This window comes from Tursiops truncatus, chromosome 7 (assembly GCF_011762595.2).
Source record: "Tursiops truncatus isolate mTurTru1 chromosome 7, mTurTru1.mat.Y, whole genome shotgun sequence".
Lineage (NCBI taxonomy): Eukaryota > Metazoa > Chordata > Mammalia > Artiodactyla > Delphinidae > Tursiops > Tursiops truncatus.
Window position 1 is genome coordinate 58,062,741 of NC_047040.1, and position 21,058 is coordinate 58,083,798.

The following is a 21,058-nucleotide window of genomic DNA, read 5'->3' on the forward strand; positions in this document are numbered from 1 at the left end:
AAGTTCAAGTTCCAAATATTGGTGCACCAGACAACGGGAAACTGAAGGCTCACTCTAGGTATTTGAAATCATGGCTGCAAATATGTTGACACTTCTCCCGTTGAGAGGTGGGTCTATGTCCCCTTCCTTTGACTCTGGTGGGGGAAGGGGATTGTACTTCTTTTACTAAGAGAGTAAGACAGAAGTGGCCCCATGTGACTTTCAAGGCTAGGTCATAAAAGGCCGTACTTCTGCCGTGTTCACTGGGAACACAGAGACTTGAGCCACCAAGTAAGAAGTCTAACTAGATGTAAGTGCTGTGGTGGACAGTCTTGGTGAGCCCATCCTTTAGCCTTCCCAGCCTTGCGTCAGACATAAATGAAGAAACCATCAAGGAAGTGGATTCTCCAGCCCTAGCCTTCTCGCCCCCAAGTTATCAATGATCCCAGCTAAGACCACAGATAATATGGAACAGAGACGAGTTGTCTTCATCATGACCCTTCTAAATTCCTGACTCACAGAATCCATGAGGATAATGAAATGGTGGTTTTACAAAGCTGAGTTTTGGGCTCATTTGTTACACAGCAGTAGATAACGAGAGCACTCACCCACCATGGTGGGCTGGCTGTATAGCTGGGGTAGTTACAGTATCACATCATTGTGTTTATAAGATCTTGACTGTAAGAACCACCTGGTCCCATCAAAATGTACCATATTATTGCTAGGTTTTTTCCATACAAGATAAACATGGAAGAGTGAGCTAATCAGTTAATAGATATGTATTGAACTGAGACCCAGTAATAGGTGACAAACCAAGCTCTTCTGCAATTTTAGAGCTTGCTCAGAGGAGTATGTTATTGTTTTTCATTTAGCAGTAAGTCCGTGTCACCACCTCTAAAGTAGAAATAACAGCTTTCTTCAATGATGATGAATTAGGCAATGCATTAAAAAGCACTTAGGGTTTGTTTTTTGGTTTTTTTTTTAAAGAAAAACATTGTTAATACATATAAACACTTAATGTCATAATTATTTTAGGTTAATGGATAACGCTAATAGTTCGTGCTATTAAGAGCATTTACAAAGCAATCTGAGCATATACAGGAGAATTAGGCTATTAGGGCCTGAGGTAGCATGTGCTTCAGAAGCAGCTGAACTGGAGTAACAGTCTTAGTACTTACACTTGGAATTAGTTTAGTGGTCTTTTTATGAAAAGTCTGAATTCAGTCTGAATTTTGAAAATCAGGGTATGGCAGGTCACAGGGCAGATCCCTTCTGAGAGGCTGTGTGGAGAAATCTTTATTTTTTCTAATCGCTGCCTTTTCAGCCCAGCCAGCAACAGAGAAAGCCAGCTCCTTGTGGGTCAAAACGCATATTCCTAGATCAGGGGTAGCACATTCACAGCACAGTGCAATGCCAGTAAACCAGGCTGTCTCTAGACACGTTAAGTTCACCATAGTGCTGGTCTCAAGTGTGCTTGTGTGGCCATCACACGTGAGTCCTCATGGCAGGCACCTGCCTGGCCATTTCTCACTGCCCATCCTTCTGAAGAGAGCCCATGGGCACCTTGAACCAGAACAAAGATCACTAGCACAGGTATGACTGAAGATAGATTGATTGCTTTCTATTTGTCAAAGACTTTCTATCTTGTTTGGACACCACTCTGTTAAAAATACTGTCAGGAGGTGTACTATTTATGTTTAATCCTAGAAAGAAAACCGAAAAGCTAGGAGATTTTAATTTTTTTTTTGACTGCTAAGGAGAGCAGTCGAGATGGTATTATGATTCAGTGAAAGTAGAAGGTCCAAGAAACACTAGTACAGGAGATTGTAGAAGGAGGGACAAAGGGAATTTTATATCCAGTTTCACCTTAAGATCTATAAATTACTAGGCAGGTTAACTTAGAATTGGAATCAGCATTTTTCATTTTCAAGCTTTTATACTTTGTGCATACACAGAGTGGACCGTTTATAAAACTGGTAAACTGGACTGTGGATTTGAGAATGAGGAATTCCTCTGTTCTTTGTTTTGGGGAGGCAGTGATCGTTCATTCATTCAGTAAACACCTGCAAGGTGCCAAGCCCCTTTCTTTCCCCTAACCTCCAGATGGGCTGGTAAGGAGTGGTCTAGGGGATGACTGGTCCAGTGGAGTGAGGGGGTGAGACTCTACTGAGAGGGTTGAGAGGAAGAAGGAAGAAAGGAAGGGAGGGAGGGAGGAAGGGGCTGACCTTCGACCAAGGCCAAGATTGGCATCACAGGAGACAGAACACCTCTCTCTTGAGGTGCTTATTGCCTTAAGTTTCACTCTTTACTTCAGAGATGTACTGAGAGATGGAAAGTAATTTCTTTGTTTTGCTACATACTGTTCCAGACTTTTTGTAAGGGCTGATAAAGCAGACTGCGGTGGGGAGCCTGTCATTAGCACATTGTCATGTGTTAGGACAGTCACTCACCTCTGGGTATGCCTCCTCTTTTCCTTTAAAAGGGCCAGTAATGTTCCAAACTTCCTGTCTCCTTTCGAGAGACATGAAACTATCACAGGTACAGGACAACAGTAAAAGGTTGTTGTTGGTTTTTTAAAATCCGTCTCAAATCTTTCCTTCATCAGCTTGGCATAAGGAGAACGTGAGGGAGGGACTGTCCAGAAGGAACGGTGGTTTATAACCGAGCCTTGGAGTCACTGCAGCAGCAGAGCTTCTGAGCTGCCGTTGTCAGGATGGGGAACCACGTTGAGATAAAGAAGTATCTGGTCCAGTGCAGTTCAGTGACGTTTACAGTTGTGGCTAAGGTAGCAATTTACTCTATTCGGAATTACTCTTGATCACTGTCTCCTTGGTTGACATGAACTGGCTGGTTGCCATTTATGAGCCCTGGCATGTGAAAAATATGTGTTTTTGAAGATGGGCATTATACCCAGTGTGGCATGCCCGTGACAACCACAGATTCACATCCCTCATCTCAGGAGACTCTGGGCGCACTCATTGCACGGAATGGTGAGTGAAATGGCTGTCACTGTGTATATTGTTTTTTCTCTCTTTTTCCTTCAAGCATAAAGAGTTGGATTTCTGTAAGTAAAATATGCCTGTTATTGCAACTGCACAAATGAGAAACATAATCCTAAGATGTGTCTGTGCACCGTTAGCACAGTTTGGTCGTGGGTTCCTAGATTTTTTTTCTTTACAATTTGGATAGCAAATTGGATTGCAAGACAGTTTATCATTAATGACAACCCAGGGTTGTGTTGGTGTTGCTTTGCTTTATTTGTTTTTGTTTTTGTAACCCTAAATCCTTGTCTTTAATCAAGCTAAATGAATTATTTTTAACCTGAATTTATACATTTAGTTGTACACTTAGTAGGACACTACTTGTTACAGCTTATCTTCCCCCTGCATATTCCTTATTATTTAAGAAGGCTTTACACTTATGAAGTCTAGTTACTAAAAACGTTAACGTATTTTGATGAATATTACAGTTCATGGTGTTCATTTTCCAGTAAAAAGGGAAGTATAATTTATTAAAACAGTTCATCATAATATTCCATTAACTCCTATTCTGCCTATACTTCCAACAGTGTTATTAATGATCCACAGTGCCCCTGAGGTTAAAATGCAGTTTATGTAAAATGTTCAGGAAACATATTTAAATAAGTACACTTATGTTATTAGATGCAGAGATGTTTGATCATTTTTGTGTGTACGTTTGTCCTTGGAAGTTAGTAGCTGCTATGTTGCTTTTAGTACAGTAAGTATATCATTGAGAGATGTGCAACAGTAATTTAGCACATAGCACCTTGTTTTATTTTAGGTACCTCTCAGAGCACCAACTTTATTTCTAGGCAAAGAAAATAATAGGTAATCATATATAAAATATATTGTTACTCATTCAGAATGACTGTGAGTAATTAATAAAATCTTGAGAGATGTTTATCTTTTGAAAGTTTATCTCATTTATAGAATCGTGTAATTCAGCCTGTCTACAGCCACTTCAAAATCCAAATCATAATCCAGAAAATACGTGATAAACACATGTGGTTGGGTTTGATGTTGCTCAGCTGGATGTGACCCACACTCTAATTGTAACCTGAATAAATCTAGAGGCCCCACATGGTCCAGATCCTGCTTGGAGTCTCATTCAAAGAAAACATCAGAAAGCCAGAAAGCCTTGAAGAGTAATGTATCTCTTTCATCTAAGGTTTTCTAAAAGGCATGGCTTAAAGCTGTTACAGTTTGCACCACATAAACAATTTCTCCAAAATTCTGTGTAGCCATCTGTTCCTCTCCCTACACTCATGGCCACTGCTAAACCTCTCTAACTCATCCACATAGTTTTTCACTGGCTATGCAACCCTTCATCATTCAAAAAAAATTAATGGAGATATAATTCACAAACCATTTTCCTCCTAATTTTTTGATCAGACACAAATACATCCATCTCTTCCAAATTTAGAAGCATAAATGCTACACCACTTCCAAAGTTAGAGTATGCAGATGGATTTCCTGTTCTACTTCCTGGATGGACTGTGCCTCTCTAGAATGACTGGAGGACCTGTAGCTCCACTGCCTCTGATTTCTGAATATTTTTTATTTCCTGTTTACCCAGCACCCTCAGAAGTAAAGCCCATTGCCTCACTCTGATTGCATTTCTTTTTCTTTTTTAATAAATTTATTTATTTGTTTATTTATTTATTTTTGGCTGCATTGGGGCTTCGTTGCCGCGTGCGGGCTTTCTCTAGTTGCCGCGAGCAGGGGCTACTCTTCGTTGCAGTGCGTGGGCTTCTCATCACGGTGGCTTCCCTTGCTGTGGAGCACGGGCTCTAGGCGTGCAGGCTTCAGTAGTTGTGGCACGCGGGCTTAGTTGCTCCGTGGCATGTGGGATCTTCCCATCAGGGCTCGAACCCGTGTCCCCTGCACTGGCAGGTGGATTCTTAACCGCTATGCCACCAGGGAAGTCCCTGATTGCATTTCTTGTAAGAAATTCTAATGTAGAATTTCCTAATAAAATTTCCACCTACTAACAGTAACAGGAGCCACCGTTTATGCACTGCACTGGCTAAGCTCTTTGAATGCAGCGTCACACTCAATACTCAGAAGGTTATCTGCATGTTACAGATGAGTAAACTGGGACCTAAAGAATAAAGTAATTCACTGCAATTAGTAAGTGATGGATCTGGGATTTGAACCCAGGTAGTTTGATTCCAGAATCCTTCCTTTTAGGAACGACATGGGCTTGTTTACCCATTCTACCGTATTCTATGTGCTCTTCAATGTGGAAGGGAGGGATGCATCTGAGTAGGAAGATTGTGAAAACAGGCAATTAGTTAGCTGTTCTCTTGGTCCCATGTTATGTATACGTGTGAGAAAAACACAAATCCTGAATCAGGGCTACAGATCTGCACAATACCCACTCATGATCTCTCCCAGTAACCTTGGTTCACTTCTGAATTGTAAGATTGCCTTATATTCTTCTTTTCTCTATTCAGCCTAAAAGAAAGGAGCAAGAAATATGTGAGAGGGTCTTGGTTCTCAATACTGTCTGCAACCTCTGGAGTTCTGTGTTTATGAGCCTTCTTAAAACTCATGCTGGGTGAATGTCAAGGCTTTCTGTGTGCCCCTAGCCAGTCTTTTTTTGAACAAGGGAATTTGCCATATGCTTTCAATGTTTTGATCAACAGCAAAGATGAGTGAGGGGCCTAGTTATTTGGAATTAAGCTGTGTGAAATTGGAAACAGCCAGTTTGGTTGTTGGCCTCAGGTCCCGTAGTATGCCAAAGAATGACTCTGTCAGGTAGGGCTCTGGCTTTAAAGACAGCTGGCCAGAGTGCTTGATGATTCTGGCTTAGATTACATTACAATGGCATAGTCAAATGTACCAGAGTGCGGTGCATCATCAAGAGAACTTTCTTGACTTTTCATCTTCTTTTTAGCTGTTCCAAATGCTCAGAAATGTGGTGCATGGTGTCTTTTTGCATGACTGCTAATGAGGAAAGCCTTTGGCATGACATAATGCTCCCAAAACCCCTGAGGGTCAGTGTAGAAACAATTGCTCTGGGGTCCGGCTGGACTGTTTGACCTACATGGTGAAGCACTGACTGCCAAGGGTGTGCCTTGCTGCAATTTCTCTCTGCAAAACATGCATGTGGTGTGCATGGGTTTAGCTTTCTCTGAAACAGAAGTTTTGGTATATGTTGGAAATGACACTGGACTTGTAGTCAGAAGCTTTGGGTTTAAATCCCAGTTCTATTACTTATTTACTTGTTTGAACAAATCCCTTCAACTCTTGGAATCCCTTAGTCTCCCCTTTTGTATTATGAGAATGCTTAAAAAAGGATTTACTTCATAAAATTTTATGTGGCTAAATTAATTTTTAAAATATGTTAGAACAGAAACACTCTTTTAAGGTATTTAATCACTTCTTCTTTGTGATCCAAACCAGGATCTCAGTCCAGTAAATTGAGAGTTAATGGCAGGTCTTCAAACAGTTGCTTCACCTTTATCCCTCTTCCCTCCCTCCCACTGGGATTCTCCATGAAAAATTAAATATGGAATTTTAATGTTAACCTTTATTCAAACACATGCACTTATAGAAACACATACAAAGAATACACATACATAGGTATTTATGGCCAGAATTTTCTCCATCACCCCTGCACCTATATCAAAGTTTTAAAAAAGTGGAAACCACCTCATTTTTAGGGGAAAAAAAACGGTGGATTCTTGTTGATTACTGAGCTTTCTTAACTAGACATTAAGAAACTCAGAATTCTAGCCTCCTAAGCAGGTCTAGCAACATTTATTTTCTCATTTGGATTCTTCACCTCTTTAGAGGGTATGTTTACATTCTTGTGGTCTTACTGTTGCACTCTTAGCTAATTCTAGATTAGATTTCTCAGCTGATGATGACTTCTAGAGACTGGAAGTGAAGTAGCAGGAAACTCACCCTGACAGCCTCCCTTCTACAGATACTTCTACAGATCTCCAAAGTGCATGTATATCTCAGAGTCCAGAATTTGCAGAAGCATTCCTTAAGATGTTCATAGCTGTATCCCAACCACTAGGTTCTTGACTGCCCCTCTACCCCACACTCATCCACAAGATTTGTGAAAGCTGTAGTAGCCAGTCCTTGTTGTAGGAAGGGAGAAGGGAAGTGAATGGAGATCTGGTCACATACTCTTTTAGAAGGGTTTCTAATACCTATTTAGTGTCATTCCCATATATACACAAAATCTATTATTGCTACTGACATGAATCTACCATTAAATTTCCCAAAGCAATGGACTGACCTTACCAATTAACAGGGTCCTACTATGCAGTTATCTGATGTTCACCAAGAAAGGTCACATGTATTTGATCTTTAGAAAAAAATATAGGTAGGATTTCTAAACCATTAGATATTAAAACACACACACAGAGCTAGGGGTGCTACAATAATAGAAACCATAGTCTATCAGCAAAGGTCAAGAAAAGAGGGAAAAAAAGTAAGAAGAAAACCATATGATAAAATAGCAAGCATAAGATAAACATATAACAATAAATGTGACTAGGTTAAATTCCTATGTTAAAATCAGTGACTCTCAGATTGATTAAAAAGATAATCCAGCTAAATGCTGTCTTTAGGAATCTTTGTATACCAAAATTACACAGAAAGGCAGAAAATAAAGGGATAGGTTGGTGAAGTCTAACTAACAAAACAAAAATAGGGATAGTAATATTAATTCTAAAAAGTGTGGGATTCAATGTAAAAAGAAATATTGAACGAGACATAAAAGAATAGATATAAATCAAACAAGATTCAATAACAATGAAACTTTATGTACTGAACATTTAGCACTGAATTAAATTAAAATTTGTTAAAAATACAAGCAAAATAATGCAAATAAAAATAAATTAAAAAATTTAAAGCGTAAATAAACTTTTCCATAATCATAGTGGGAGACTTTAACAAAATACTTTCAGAATTTTATCAAGTAAATAAAATTAAGTAGGAACAGAAGATTTGAATAACATAGTTATTATTATTAACCTAACTCAACAAATAGGAAGTATACACAGTTTTTTTAAAAGACCATGGATCATTTTCAAAAATTGATGAAATACTACACCACAAAGAAACTTAAACTAACCAAAAAGTAGACATATAACAATAACATAGCATTGAAAGTTACACAAGATGGCTCCTGCCCCTACCTCCATCCAAGCACTTGGAAACTAAGATATGGTCCTTTTAAATAATTCTTGGATCAAAAAGGAAATCACTACTGCAACTATAGACTATTTTAAAATTAACAATGAAAATACAGTGCACTGAATTATGGGGATTGTACTAAAAATATAGTTAGATAAAAAGTTAAGGCTTTTATTTAAAGGACTGAAAAGAAAATAAGCTTAGAATTTAAGAAGCTAATAAATGAAAAACAAAATTAAACAACAAAGTAGGGGGAGGGAAATTATGATGTTAAATTATTTACCTTTATGAGAAAAATTGTGAATTTTTTCCAATAAGAAAAATTTGATTGGCAGTTAGGCAAAAGTTCAGAGTTAACAGGAAAGCTGCTGGAATGAGACTGGAAAGCTGAGTTAATGGGCTAAAAGACACTGTCCCTGTCCTCACTGTCACTTAGGTTTGGCTAAGGTGAAAAGCATGTGCAAAAAATAATTAGAGAACAAGACTGTATTCAATAAAGTGCCCGTTTGTGAGTTATAGATGGTAAACCATCTATAGCAAAGAGAAGCATTAGGCTCTGAGTCTCTGGCTTCAAACTTATCAAGGGCCTCTGGGTGGTTATTTAGCTCCTCTGACGTGGCTACTTATCTGTGAAGTGGGGATCACAGTACCCACCTCAAAGGATCGCCGTGAGAATTAAAGTACACTGGGCCCTCTGTATCCACCGAAGTGGAACCTCGGATACACAGGGCTGACTGTAAGGGACTTGAGCATCCGTGGATTTTGGTGTGTGTGTGTTGTGGGGGGGCGGTCCTGGTACCAATCCCCTGAAGATACCAAGGGACAACTCCGTGCATGTGGTAAGGGCTGCCAAAAAAAGTCAGTGTGGCATCTCTTGCAATCTCTTCTGGATGCTGGTGAGATGGTTAGGGCACGGTCAGTATGTTAGTATATTTTACACAGGAGTAGGACACGTAATGATGTTTAGAGTACCCAAGTTCTATCTGCCTGGGTGAAAAGACTGGGCATTTTATCTGTGACTGTCTTGAAATATGCCCATGGTGATTAGATAAACAAGTCTCTGTCCATTAAAAGAGAAAAATCTATAAAGCATGACACTCCCAAAGCAGCGGCAGTTCATGAGTTCCTGGCCACAGAGAAAGAAATGACCAGTTTTGCCATTATGTAGTCAGATGGCTTCCCCAGGTAGGAAAGGGGGGGACCAAGGAGTCCTTCCTGATCTGCTTCTGACCAGTAAGCACTTTTAGTCCTCATGTGTAAGAGTGAGACATCATTCTTGCAACCATTTAGTGTCGGCATTAGGCTCCTCAGGCATGATGATGGATTCTGAGATCTTGAAAAAGTGACCTGGTAAACATAAAAGGAATCAGATAGTAAACCCATAAAAAATTGAAGAGAATTTAATGCTTGATGAGCATATGTGGTTTGAGGTAAAGTTAGAATGTGGCTGGGAGTAGGTAAAAATCTGCAGATGCTACACATCAAACCACTTTAGTCAAAATATTTGTTCAGTGGGGGAAAAATATCAGTGAAAGTAGTTAAATGACGTCTACGGTCCAAACAAGAATTAATCGTCTACTCTACTTCCTCCATTCCCAAGACACCATCAGCTGTAAGGTGTACCATCAACTTTATGACAGGTGAGGAGGCAGGGGCAAGGACATGGTATTAAATGTATACTTTGGTTCCAGAAATGTTAGAATATGAAGGCAAAAAGCACTATCAACACAAACATGCATCTTGGAATTAAGGAAATGCAGAATTTCACACAGTTGATGTTTTGGTGTTTTCTTGCTGGTAGAGGATAGGACTAATTTTATAAAAACAACTTTTAAAATGTTCACTAATACATGGGGCAGAACTATGACAACTGAAGGCAAATTTAAGTTTTCTCAGGCCCATAGATTTATTTTCTTTTATTCTCTTGTCAAGACAAAATAAGCCATGGACCGTTGGGGCGGTACTATACGTGATAAGCGTGGAACATATTTTAGTGCCAGAAAATAATGAAATGCTCAAAAACAAAAACCAAGACACAAAATATTGGTGGGAGAATGTCAAAGGAGCACAGGAGCCAACTGAAAGAGGTCTCACCAGTCAAAGGTAGAACAATTTGAGCAACACAATTAGTAAAATAGTGTTGAATTAGAACCCAAAGTATAAAATGAATACCTATGAGGCCATACTGATGTAAATACACGGTTGAAAACATTGTTGAATGGGGAGAAGAGAGAAATCTTCCGTGAAGAAGAATTCAAAATAATTTATATAGATACTCCACCCTCAAGCTTTTCCTTCCAAAGTGTATGGTATGGAAGCGGGTAAGGAGCAACCTTCCAGTGGAGAAACCTGACAAACACCACCTCGGGTGATCAAGGCCAACGTCAATAGTATTAAATTATGTTGATAGTATATGTGCTTGATCTGATGTGATTAAAATGGCAGTTTACCTCTGTGGTCTTCCTCCAAACAGCCCATCACCCCAGTATCATGAGAAAGATCCCCATTGTGGGACATTCTACAAAATACCTAACCAGTACTCAGAACTGTCAAGGTCATCAAAACCAGGGAAAGTCTAAGAAACTGTCACAGCCAAGAGGAGTCTAAGGAGACTTGATGACTAAACGTAATATGGTGTCCTGGATGGGATCCTGGAACAGATGAAGGACATTGGGGGAAAAAATTAAGGAAATCTAAATAACCTATGGCCTTTAGTTGATGATAATGTGTCAATATTGGGTTTCTTAATTATTTATCTATCATATTAAATGTAAGATTTTGATAGTGGGGAGATTGGATACAGAATGTGTGGGAACCTTACTATCTTCTTGATTTTTCTATAATTACAACTGTTCTAAAAGATAAAGTCTATTAAAATTCTTTTAATGCCTAAACAGAAAGAAAAAAAAAATTCATGCACAGGAGGCCAGATTCTAGAGTTTAAAAGGAAGTTATAAGGCATTTTGTTGAGACCTTTAAAAATTCCACACAGAGCATGGCTGCAGCAGAACATATGTAACTGCTTAGCTGAAAAAAATGGAACTGGCAGCTGAGCCCAGAATGTGACACTTCTGAATAAATTTAACTGGACTCATTATTATTTATCATCGATGGAGTATTCTGTTTTTCCAAGATGGCAAAGTTCTACCATTATTCCTATTTTAAAGCGAATGCCGTGCTTTCAGCCATCTTGACTCACTCAACTGGCTAATCTAACTGTACAGTTCAATCAGAAAACCAGCCATCAACTGTCAAAATGGTAAAAACAGTTATGCATGTTTTCAAAGCCAGAAATGTAATTATGTGGTGAGACTTCAGGGTTTTAGTGTTCTCCAGGGTTCTGACTCCCGGGGTTCGTTCCCTTACTCGGTAGAAACTCACATGGAAAAATTCTTTGAGGGAATTATAGGGTAATATTTTCAAGACTTGGAACAGTGAGCTTGTCTACGGTTACCTTCCTAAAAAACAACTAAAAAATGCCTTTAAAAGCATTTTTTAAAAAAAGAATTGTGCCAGCGTAGCCAAATAGAGGCAACGTTGGGGTTTCTGCACTGAGTCAAGTTGCACAAACTGCAGAATATTCCCCTCTGTCCAGGACATCGTTTTACTCCCACATACCACTTCCTACATCCACAAATTCCAGTGTGTTGGACCTCCAGAGAGCTAGAGGAATTATAAAAGGAAAGAGGCGGGTACTGACCACAGGGACAAGTAAGCTAGAATGGCAGCCCTGGACTTCTCGCTTGGTCCTGCCTCAGCTCTTCTCCAGGCCTCCCCGCTCCAGGCCTCTCCCAGGTGCTCTTGCCAGGCCAGCATCAGGGTCCCCCGTGGCCAGGGCTCACGGGCCGCCAGGACCCCCCCACCATCCCACAGGAAGACAAAGTCAGCCCTTTCAGGGGAAACCAAAAGGCTGGCATATTTTGGAGACCAGCAGGGGGGAGGCATGTGCCAGTTATTTAGCCCTGGGAGGCAGGGAGTACTGGGGCTTTGTTTGCTGAGCCCAGAATTAGGGCACACAGTCCGTCAGCAGGACTAGCTAGACGGGATGTGAACTTGAGACTGTCCCCGGAAACTCAGGGTGAGTGGCCCCTGTCGCTGCAGGGTGCAGAACCACGAGCCAGGCCCTGGGTGTGCTCCTCCGGGCTGGTGCCCTCCAGAGAGCGTCCTGGGGACACCCTGGGTGCAGCACCACGGCCGCCCTTCCTCAGCAGTTCCCAGGGCAGTAGCACCAAGGCCTGCCTGTCCTGGTGATAGGACAGCGCCTAAGCCCCAGTGAGCTCAGACGCCCCTACCCCAAGATGGGCAGCCTGGGGCCCAAGAGTCTCTGTCTCTCCCTTTCTCCCCCTCCCTCCTTGTGGAGTCAGAAGAGCCAGGAGCCCGGATACTACTGTCCCCGGCCCCCCACCCCCTTTGCTTCTCTCCTCTTTACCTGAGCCCTAGGGATGCCTGAAGCCAGCTGGGGACCCCTGCGAGGACACAGCATTTCTTCAGACACAGGATTACCCCAGCGTGAAGCAGGCAGGGAGATGGTCTTACCACATGCCTCTGACGGCTCCTTGAACGAGTCAGAGAAGGTGCAGTAAGGAAGTATAATGTCACATGCCACACTTACAGGAAGCTGGCCAGAAGACAGAGGGGGAACTTGAGAACCTGGGTCATTTCAGCGGATTAAAACAACACAGGTTAGTGCCTTTTTTTTCTCCCCCTGAAAAATCTTTCATAGCCATTCTAAAATACCTAACTGGTTCTCTTTCCTTAAACCATCTTTAACTCTTTGCAATGTGGAGAAATTGCTCCGGCTTTGGATGTAAGAGCCAGGGCGTATCTGGTAGCCACATGTTATTAGAGGAACCAGCAGCAAGCCATTATTATGAAAATGAAATTCTCAGAACCTCCCGCTTCCCTATTCAGAACTTCTGTACCCTAAAAAACAAACCTTCAGATGGTCATTAAATTACTTATTTCATGGAATCCAGCTAAGCCTCTCCTCGAGTTTACCTATTAGCGTACATTGGGACACATCATTTTGTGTTTGGAGGCAGACGCTGGGTGCTCAAAGGGCGGTAGAAAGTGCAGCAATAGTGTGTGGACAAACTCGCTGCAAGGCTGCATGCAAAAGTTTGCTGTTTTTATGCACTTTTTGCCTGGCAGAACGAATCTTTTGGCTTGTGTTTCCTGTTAAAATAATTTCTTGTATCTTTATAAATTCTTAAGTTCCCTTTTCTTTTATATATTTTTTTCTGCCCTCTTCCTTTCTGTGTTCTTTTTTTTTGCAGTTTTCCTTCTTTTATTAACAGAAAATGGGAGTAGAGGGGTGTGGGCAGTTTGAACGTGGGATGAGGAAGTCCCCTGCCTCCCCCTGCCCCAGGGTTTCAGAGCACAGCCTGGGGCTGTCATGGGCAGGGTGTCTAGAAGCCACGAGGTCTGTCACTAGAGCTTTGTGTCTTCAGCTTGTTCTTCCTCTAGAAGGGAAGATTTGAGGAGTCTAGAAAAGAGCCCAAGAGATGGTCAAAGCATTGGAAATTAGAGCCCAGAAACAGCTAAAGGGCCCAAGATTATTCATCCTGTGGTCCTCCAGGGACACTTTAATAAAGAAGTTCAATAAAAGGCTCTTACACAACGGCCTGCCGCTTTCAGACCTGTATGACAAAGGAAAGTGTCTCAAATCTGAGTGAGAGGAAGGAAGTCACCACCTTCTTGGGCTCTCGTTAAGCACTAAAACAGGTTAGCCAGAGAGGTTGCCGAGCTTTTTTTCTGGGCCATTTGAAAACAAACTAGCCTTCTTCTGTGGCTGTTCACGTGTTAACAGAAGCAGGGAGAGAAAGGCAGAGAAGAGCCCAGGTTTGGGAGCTTCTTGTTTCCTTCTCTTCATTCCAAAGTGTACTACAAAGTGTCTGTGCTGGAAAACAGAACGACAGTGGGGTGAGGGGTTAGTGGACCCGTGTGTTGTTTATGTCCCAGTACTGCAAAATAACCAAAACTGTGAGGCAAGAGGAAGAACATCATTGTTGATGATGTCCTCAGATTGCCACATTTATTTCATGTTTTGCTACCACGTTATGCAAGAAGATGGAGAGGAAGCTGACAGACTATGGGAGGATTCTAAGTTGGAGTTCTCAGCCCAAGTGGTTTCAGAAACCCTGCACTAGCTCTGACTGAGGCAGCCCACGTTTCCACTGGGGGTCGGAGCTGGAGGGGAGATTGGACTTTATTTGATGTTTGGAGCCCTTTGCACAAATAAATGCCTGGAGGAGACACATGGAGGAGCACTGCAGTGGAAAGGTCTCTTGCACGTGGTACCAGGAGCTCTCCTGAGCACCAGAAAGAGGCTTACAACTTAGCCATGGCTGGACATCCCTAGAAGGAGCTCTTCTTTCGGTTTTGTTTTGATTTTTAATTGGTCCTAGAGGTTTGTTGATCAGGGAGTTTTGTATTCTGCTAATCTGCTGCTCATAGCAGAAAAGGGCTTTTTATTTTGTTAAATACTTTCCAGATGGACCTGACATCTTTTTTCTTGGAGTGCATCCTTCCAAAAGCTGTTTCCCTTTCTCCTGGGGGAATCTGTTCTCTCCCCAGCCATTTCTCCAGCTTCCTACCGTCACTGTGCTCCTTTGTGTTTGAGATGCAAGAGAAGGTTTATAAAGTGTCATTATTATGCAGTGCCTTTGATCCCCCAATCTGGAAGTGGTTCCGGAAAAGAAAAAAGACAAAAAGAAGAGGTCTCAGAATGGCAGAAGGTGGTAGATCGTGTTGGATGGTGGAGAACACCTGGAATATTAATCTCACGTGTAATTCTTAGACAGGAAGTACTGCCAGTTCAGTGTGAAGGTCAAAAGTAGAAAGAGAGAAGTGGTCATCTTTTATCTGGAGAAAAGATGCTGAATTTTATGGGGAGGGACTGCATGGGCATGTTACTGAATTCTCTAAATAAGAAGAGGAAGGGGGCTTCCCTGGTGGCGCAGTGGTTGAGAATCTGCCTGCTAAGGCAGGGGACAGGGGGTCGAGCCCTGGTCTGGGAAGATCCCACATGCCGCGGAGCAACTAGGCCCGTGAACCATGGCCGCTGAGCCTGCGCGTCCGGAGCCTGCGCTCCGCAACAAGAGAGGCCGCGATAGTGAGAGGCCCGCGTACCGCGATGAAGAGTGGCCCCCGCTTGCCGCAACTAGAGAAAGCCCTCTCACAGAAACGAAGACCCAACACAGCAAAAATAAATTAATTAATTAATAAACAACTTTGAGGAACTAATTCATATTAAGCAAACACAGAGGAACCTGATTTATACACCAGAATGCCAATTTACAATATTAATTTAAAAAAAAAAAAAAAAGAAGAGGAAGGGGGTTGACTTCACATATCCCTCCTCTCCTGGACCCTGACATTTAGGCAGGCCTCTTTTCCCCAGAATCCCAGATAATGCAGAGGAGCACTTCAGAATCGGCATCCACAGATGTTTGGGTGGCCTGAGTTTCAGAGGAGTGTAATGGTGAGATATTCAAAATATTCATGTTAGTGGAGAAAAAGAAAATAAAAAATAAAACTCCGATGAGTGCAACCATGTAGTTGAATTTACCCTCGGCCGTCTTTTTGAGTTGGCATCAGCGAGTCTGTAGGCCAGCCATCTGGGCCTCTCAGAGAGAAGTTCCTGGGTGTGTCTGAGGTGTTATTGTTAACATCACTAGCATACTGGGAGCCAGAGATTTGGTTTTTTCAACTGTGGTAAAATACACATAAAATTTACCACCTTAACTATTAAATGTGTGGTTCAGTAGTGTTAAATATATTCACGTTGTTGTAAAACTCCAGAACGTTTTCATTTTGTGAAATGGAAACTCGATAGCCATGAAACAACAACTCTCCACTTGCCCTCCCCCAGCCCCTGGCAACCACATTCTACTTTCTGTTTCTATGAGATTGACTACTCTAGGTACTTCATGTAAGTGGAAGCATACAGTATTTGCCTTCTTGTGACTACTTTATTTCACGTTGCATAATGTCCTCAGGGTTCATCCATGGTATAGCGTGTGTCAGAATCTCCTTCCTTTTGGAGGCTGAATAATAGTCCATTATACGTATAGACCACATTTTCTTCATCCATTCATCTGTGGATGACATTTGCATTGCTTCCACCTTTGGCTTTTGTCACTAATGCTGCTGTGAACATGGGTGTCCAAATACCTCTTTGAGACCCTGCTTTCAATTCTTCTGTATATATATCCAAAAGCGGTATTGGTAGATCATATGGTAGTTCTATTTTTAATTTTCTGAGGAATTGCCATACTGTTTTCCATAGCAGCTATACCCTTTTACATTCCCACCAACACTGCCCAAGGGTTTCATTTGCTCCACAACCTAGCTAATAACGTGTTGTTTTCTGTTTGTTTGGTTTTTTTGTTGTTGTTTTTTTTGTTTTTTTTTTTTGTGGTGTGCGGGCCTCTCACTGTTGTGGCCTCTCCCGTTGCGGAGCACAGGCTCCAGACGCGCAGGCTCTGCGGCATGTGGGATCTTCCCAGACCGGGGCACGAACCCGTGTCCCCTGCATCGGCAGGCGGACTCTCAACCACTTGCGCCACCAGGGAAGCCCTGTTTGGATTTTTAATAGCAGCCATCCTGATGGATGTAAGATGATATAGTTTTGATTTGCATTTTTCTAACAATTAGTGATATTGAGCATCTTTTTATATGCTTGTTGTTGTTTGTATATCTTCTTTAGAGAAATGTCAGTTCAAGTCCCTTGCCCATTTTTTAATGAGGTTATTTGGTTTTTTGTTGTTGAGTTTTAAGGGTTCTTTATGTATTCTAAATATTTAGGGAACTGTAGATTTTTAAAGTATTGTATGTGCAGGTTCTAATGTTCACATTACCTACTAGGAACCAGCTGCCTCCTGTGACCTACACCCTTGGGAAAGAGCATGAGTTTCAATAATATGGGTTTTTTTTCCCAACAGTATGATTTTTATCCTAACTCTGGAGTGCTATACAAAATCTCAGTCATTTGCAGCTTATAAGCGGTTTGGTTTTTGAGAACTGACAAAGGTGAAGAGAAGGAAAAGAAAGCGAAGAGCTTGGGGTAATGCTTTTTATTCCTTCCATAATTTATACTTTTTCAGCTATGTAAACGTCAGGAGAAAGCCTTATCCTCAATTCTGTTGACTAAAACTAGACTCTGTGCAAGAAGAGACATACTTTCTGAGAATCATCCAGTAATTATGTCTTCTTATACCACCCTCCCTCCAAACCCACAGACTTGAATTCACCTCAGATTATGAAACCATTATCATTTTCCTTCATGAATGCCTCAAGCAAAATGCATTTAGCTTCTGAGTAGTAAGGACCCAAAGAGGACTTGGTCTGCTGTCCCAGGAAAAGGAGCAAGAAAGGCGGGACTCTTCTGGAGCTGTGGCCAGGGGGTTGTGTAGATTTCAGATTTTCAGGAAGGAACTGGTAGGGAAGATGTGATGGACAGGCGGGCACAGTGCTGTGGTAGGGCTGCTTTTGCTGGAGGTGCTACTTCTAAATGGAGTATCATTGTGGTTAGGGAAGGGATTGCCTATGTGCCCGACTGATTCTTCACTCTACCATTTCAATTTCCCTCCACTTCCTCATCAGTTACAAAGTTGGTGCTATTTCAACCCCCCCCCCAAAAAGCCTTAGTGTCCCTCCTCTCCTCTCCCACACCCACCCCCCCAAAAAAGCAAGCTATCAGGAAATGACAGTAACATGTATTTGTTTGTTGATGAAAGGACAGAGAAAGCTTTGTCTTGAAAAGAATAAGAATAAACTGGGAAAATATGAGTCCTGGAGGCGGAACCCTGTTATGATGCAACAAACCGACAAACTTCAGAGGCACCTCTTCCTAGTGTACATGACATCCTACGCCAGTGCCACCCGGAGGTATTCATACAACACCAACATTGTAATTTCTCCATACTAATTCGAAGTTACTGCTTTGAGACTGTCAGACTAGCTAGATACTTACCAGAATGTCTGTTTTTGATACTTTCTGGTATGAATTAGGCTACCTTTCTGCTTTTGTTTGTGCCTGTGTTTAAATAATATGTCATATTTTAGGTTCACTCATTGTATTGGTTTGTAATCCTAGTGTGACTTAAAAAGAGAGACTTTTTTTTTTTATAGTAGGATACATGTTTGCACACATGCATGTACCCACCCCTCCTAAAAATTCTTTAGGGCATATGCGTCCTCAGTTAAAAGTCATTAGATGACATCTTGGCACCTACAATTATTTAGAATATGCTGCTAACTTCAGGCTAGGCAGTTATTCATGTATGATACCTATAGATGCGTTTGGAGGGTCTGCTAGTGAATTGCTCTTCTTTCAATAAATCACTGACTTATTAAGTGGTGGTTTGGAGCATCTTTGATTTCCAGGATGGCTACGGAAAGATTTGGTCTTCCTTAAAGGCTTTAGAGACCTGTAGAATGATCCTGGCTCCTGGAAACTGGGTGTGGGACCAGTAGCGGGGCTGCCCAATACCTCACCAGCTTGCTACGCAGACAGATGCACAGAGAGAGCTGCTAAAGGACAGGAGTTGGCGTTCCAGCTCCGCCCTCTCACTGTGGTGTGACTTCGTAGGAAAGTCCCAGTTCCAGAAGCCATTTAACCAACTGAACATTCTTGATGGGCTGCCACCAGGGCTTCGCCTAAAAGCTCTTTCAAAGCAAACAACATGTGCCTTCACTCTTTCTCTCCTTCCCTTTGCGTTCCCCCTTCCTGCCCATCATCTCCTGAAAACTGAGACCGGAACTCACCTGTGCAAGACAGCTTGCTTCCTCCCCCAGCCCCGCCTCTAACCTTTGTGTTCCATTTCCTCAGAGCATTTAATACCCTTCCCTGCAAAACAGGGACAAATCAAGGCTGATGAGCATAGTTGCCACAATGAAAGTGTTTGTGTGGTTTTTCATAGGAAAAATAATTGGGGGGGGAGGGCGGGGGGAATAATGTTATTATGAGATAGATCCTGATGAATATGGAAGGGTGGATAGTTTCCTTTTTTAAAGCTTTTTTTAAGGCTTCATAAGGAGGTAGCAGTAGGGGAAAGGGAATTGAAAAGGCCAGAGGATAATTTGCTCTAAAAGACAAAATAGTTAGGTTATTCAAAAACTATTTTTTTCTCCTACTTCAGTGCCAGGAACATCTGGCCTTGGGAAAAGTTTCGGAAACAGGGTTTCAGATGCTGTTGTCATTATTTAAAACTTAAAGAGGTAGGTAAAAAATAGAACTCTGGGTTTTTAGAAATAGAAGGGATCTTCAAGGGTTCAATCCCCTCATTTTTACTTTTTGAATTGATTTTTTTTGGGCTGCATTGGGTCTTCGTTGCTGCACACGGGCTTTCTGTAGTTGTGGCGAGCGGAGGCTACTCTTCGTTGCAGTGCAGAAGCTTCTCATTGCGGTGGCTTTTCTTGTTGCAGAGCACGGGCTCTAGGCGTGTGGGCTTGAGTAGCTGTGGCACACAGGCTCAGTAGTTGTGGCTTACGGGCTCTAGAGCACAGGCTCAGTAGTTGTGGCTCACGGGCTTAGCTGTTCCGCGGCATGTGGGATCTTCCCGGACCGGGACTTGAACCCGTGTCCCCTGCATTGGCAGGTGGATTCTTAACCACTGCGCCACCAGGGAAACCCTCCCCTCATTTTTAGATTTGGAAACTGAGGCCCCGAAAGCTTAGGTGATTCGTCTTGGCCAAAAGAGCTAATTAGTGAGAGTGGTGAACATCAGTCACGGCTCCTGGCTCCAGCACGGGCTGCAATGTTGAGAGCTCCCAAGGACTTGGACTCTGGATGTTCTACCCCTCTGGGATCTACAGAGGCCAGACCCATGCCTAAGAGGGGCAGGCCAGGCGACTGAGGAGCTTATGAGCTCACAAAACTCCAGCCAAGTGACCTCTGTTTCTGGAAGGTGGCACAGCAATATGGGTGTAACCTTACCAGTAGACCCCTAATCCGTCCTACCTGGAGAAAGTTTGTGTGCAGTGAACGGTGATGGTCCCCTTGGAGCAAAGAAGACGACAGCCCAGAAAGGAAAAATTCCCAGCAGTTGCCCAGGATTGGCCAGTAAAAGAGACCCTCAATCTGGCGGACATGACTGTGGATTGAGAGGGCTGTCCGTTGAGCAGTGTGGCTGAAGATCAGGCCCAGATTAAGTAGCCTTTCCAGTGACCATGGCCCAGATTAAACAGCCTTCGAGAGGCTTACCCATCCTTAGCCCTGATTCCAAGATCCCTGAACCACCTTCTGAACATTAAATCAGTTTCCTTGCTACCACTGTCTCAGAAGAGTATATTCTGGGCAATGGCCATGGTCACTGGAAAGAAATGCCATCATTTGTGAATTCTGGTGTGCCGGGGAGCCTCTCGTGAATTTGTAAGATGGGTCGGTCATTCTGAGTCTGATCCCTCTGACTCCCAGATAAAAAGGAGATTTGGGGACCTCTATGGCAAAGTCCCTATGCTGGAAGTGTGGTGATCTACCCCTCCCCGGGAATGCCACTCCACAGGGTCTTTCCTGGGCAAGCAGCATCCTTTCCTCAGTGTCAGTCCTACTTCTTTGTCACTCCTCTTTAAAATGCCACAGCATTATGAAAAGAAGAAAATGGGGCTTCCCTGGTGGCGCAGTGGTTGAGAGTCCGCCTGCCGATGCGGGGGACACGGGTTCGTGCCCCGGTCCGGGAGGATCCCATGTGCCGCGGAGCGGCTGGGCCCATGAGCCATGGCCGCTGAGCCTGAGCGTCTGGAGCCTGTGCTCCGCAGCAGGAGAAGCCACAACAGTGAGAGGCCCGCGTACCACAAAAGAAAAAAAGGAAAAAAAGAAGAAAATGAAATATAATATGTGGATCCTGCAGTTGGACATTACAAGCCCTTTTTTGGACTCTTGATATCTTATGGGGTCT

At 42.5% G+C, this 21,058-nt stretch overlaps 1 protein-coding gene and 1 long non-coding RNA gene across 5 annotated transcripts in view; one reads left to right on the forward strand and one right to left on the reverse strand.

Annotated features, from left to right (window-relative positions):
- Positions 1-21,058, forward strand: part of WIPF1 (WAS/WASL interacting protein family member 1) — a 114,657-nt gene that overhangs the window by 30,725 nt on the left and 62,874 nt on the right. For 2 of the 4 annotated variants that reach the window (XM_073807551.1, XM_073807554.1), the window contains exon 2: positions 12,771-12,838. The exons of the other annotated variants lie outside the window; for them this stretch is intronic. The gene's annotated coding sequence lies outside the window, so the exon portion shown is untranslated. The remainder of the gene's footprint in view (positions 1-12,770; positions 12,839-21,058) is intronic. 4 annotated transcript variants of the gene reach the window in all.
- Positions 7,763-12,685, reverse strand: LOC117312969 (uncharacterized). The gene is made up of 2 exons (XR_004527412.2): positions 12,586-12,685; positions 7,763-9,503 (listed from the first exon to the last, which is right to left on the reverse strand). It is a non-coding gene; the product is annotated as an uncharacterized lncRNA (long non-coding RNA).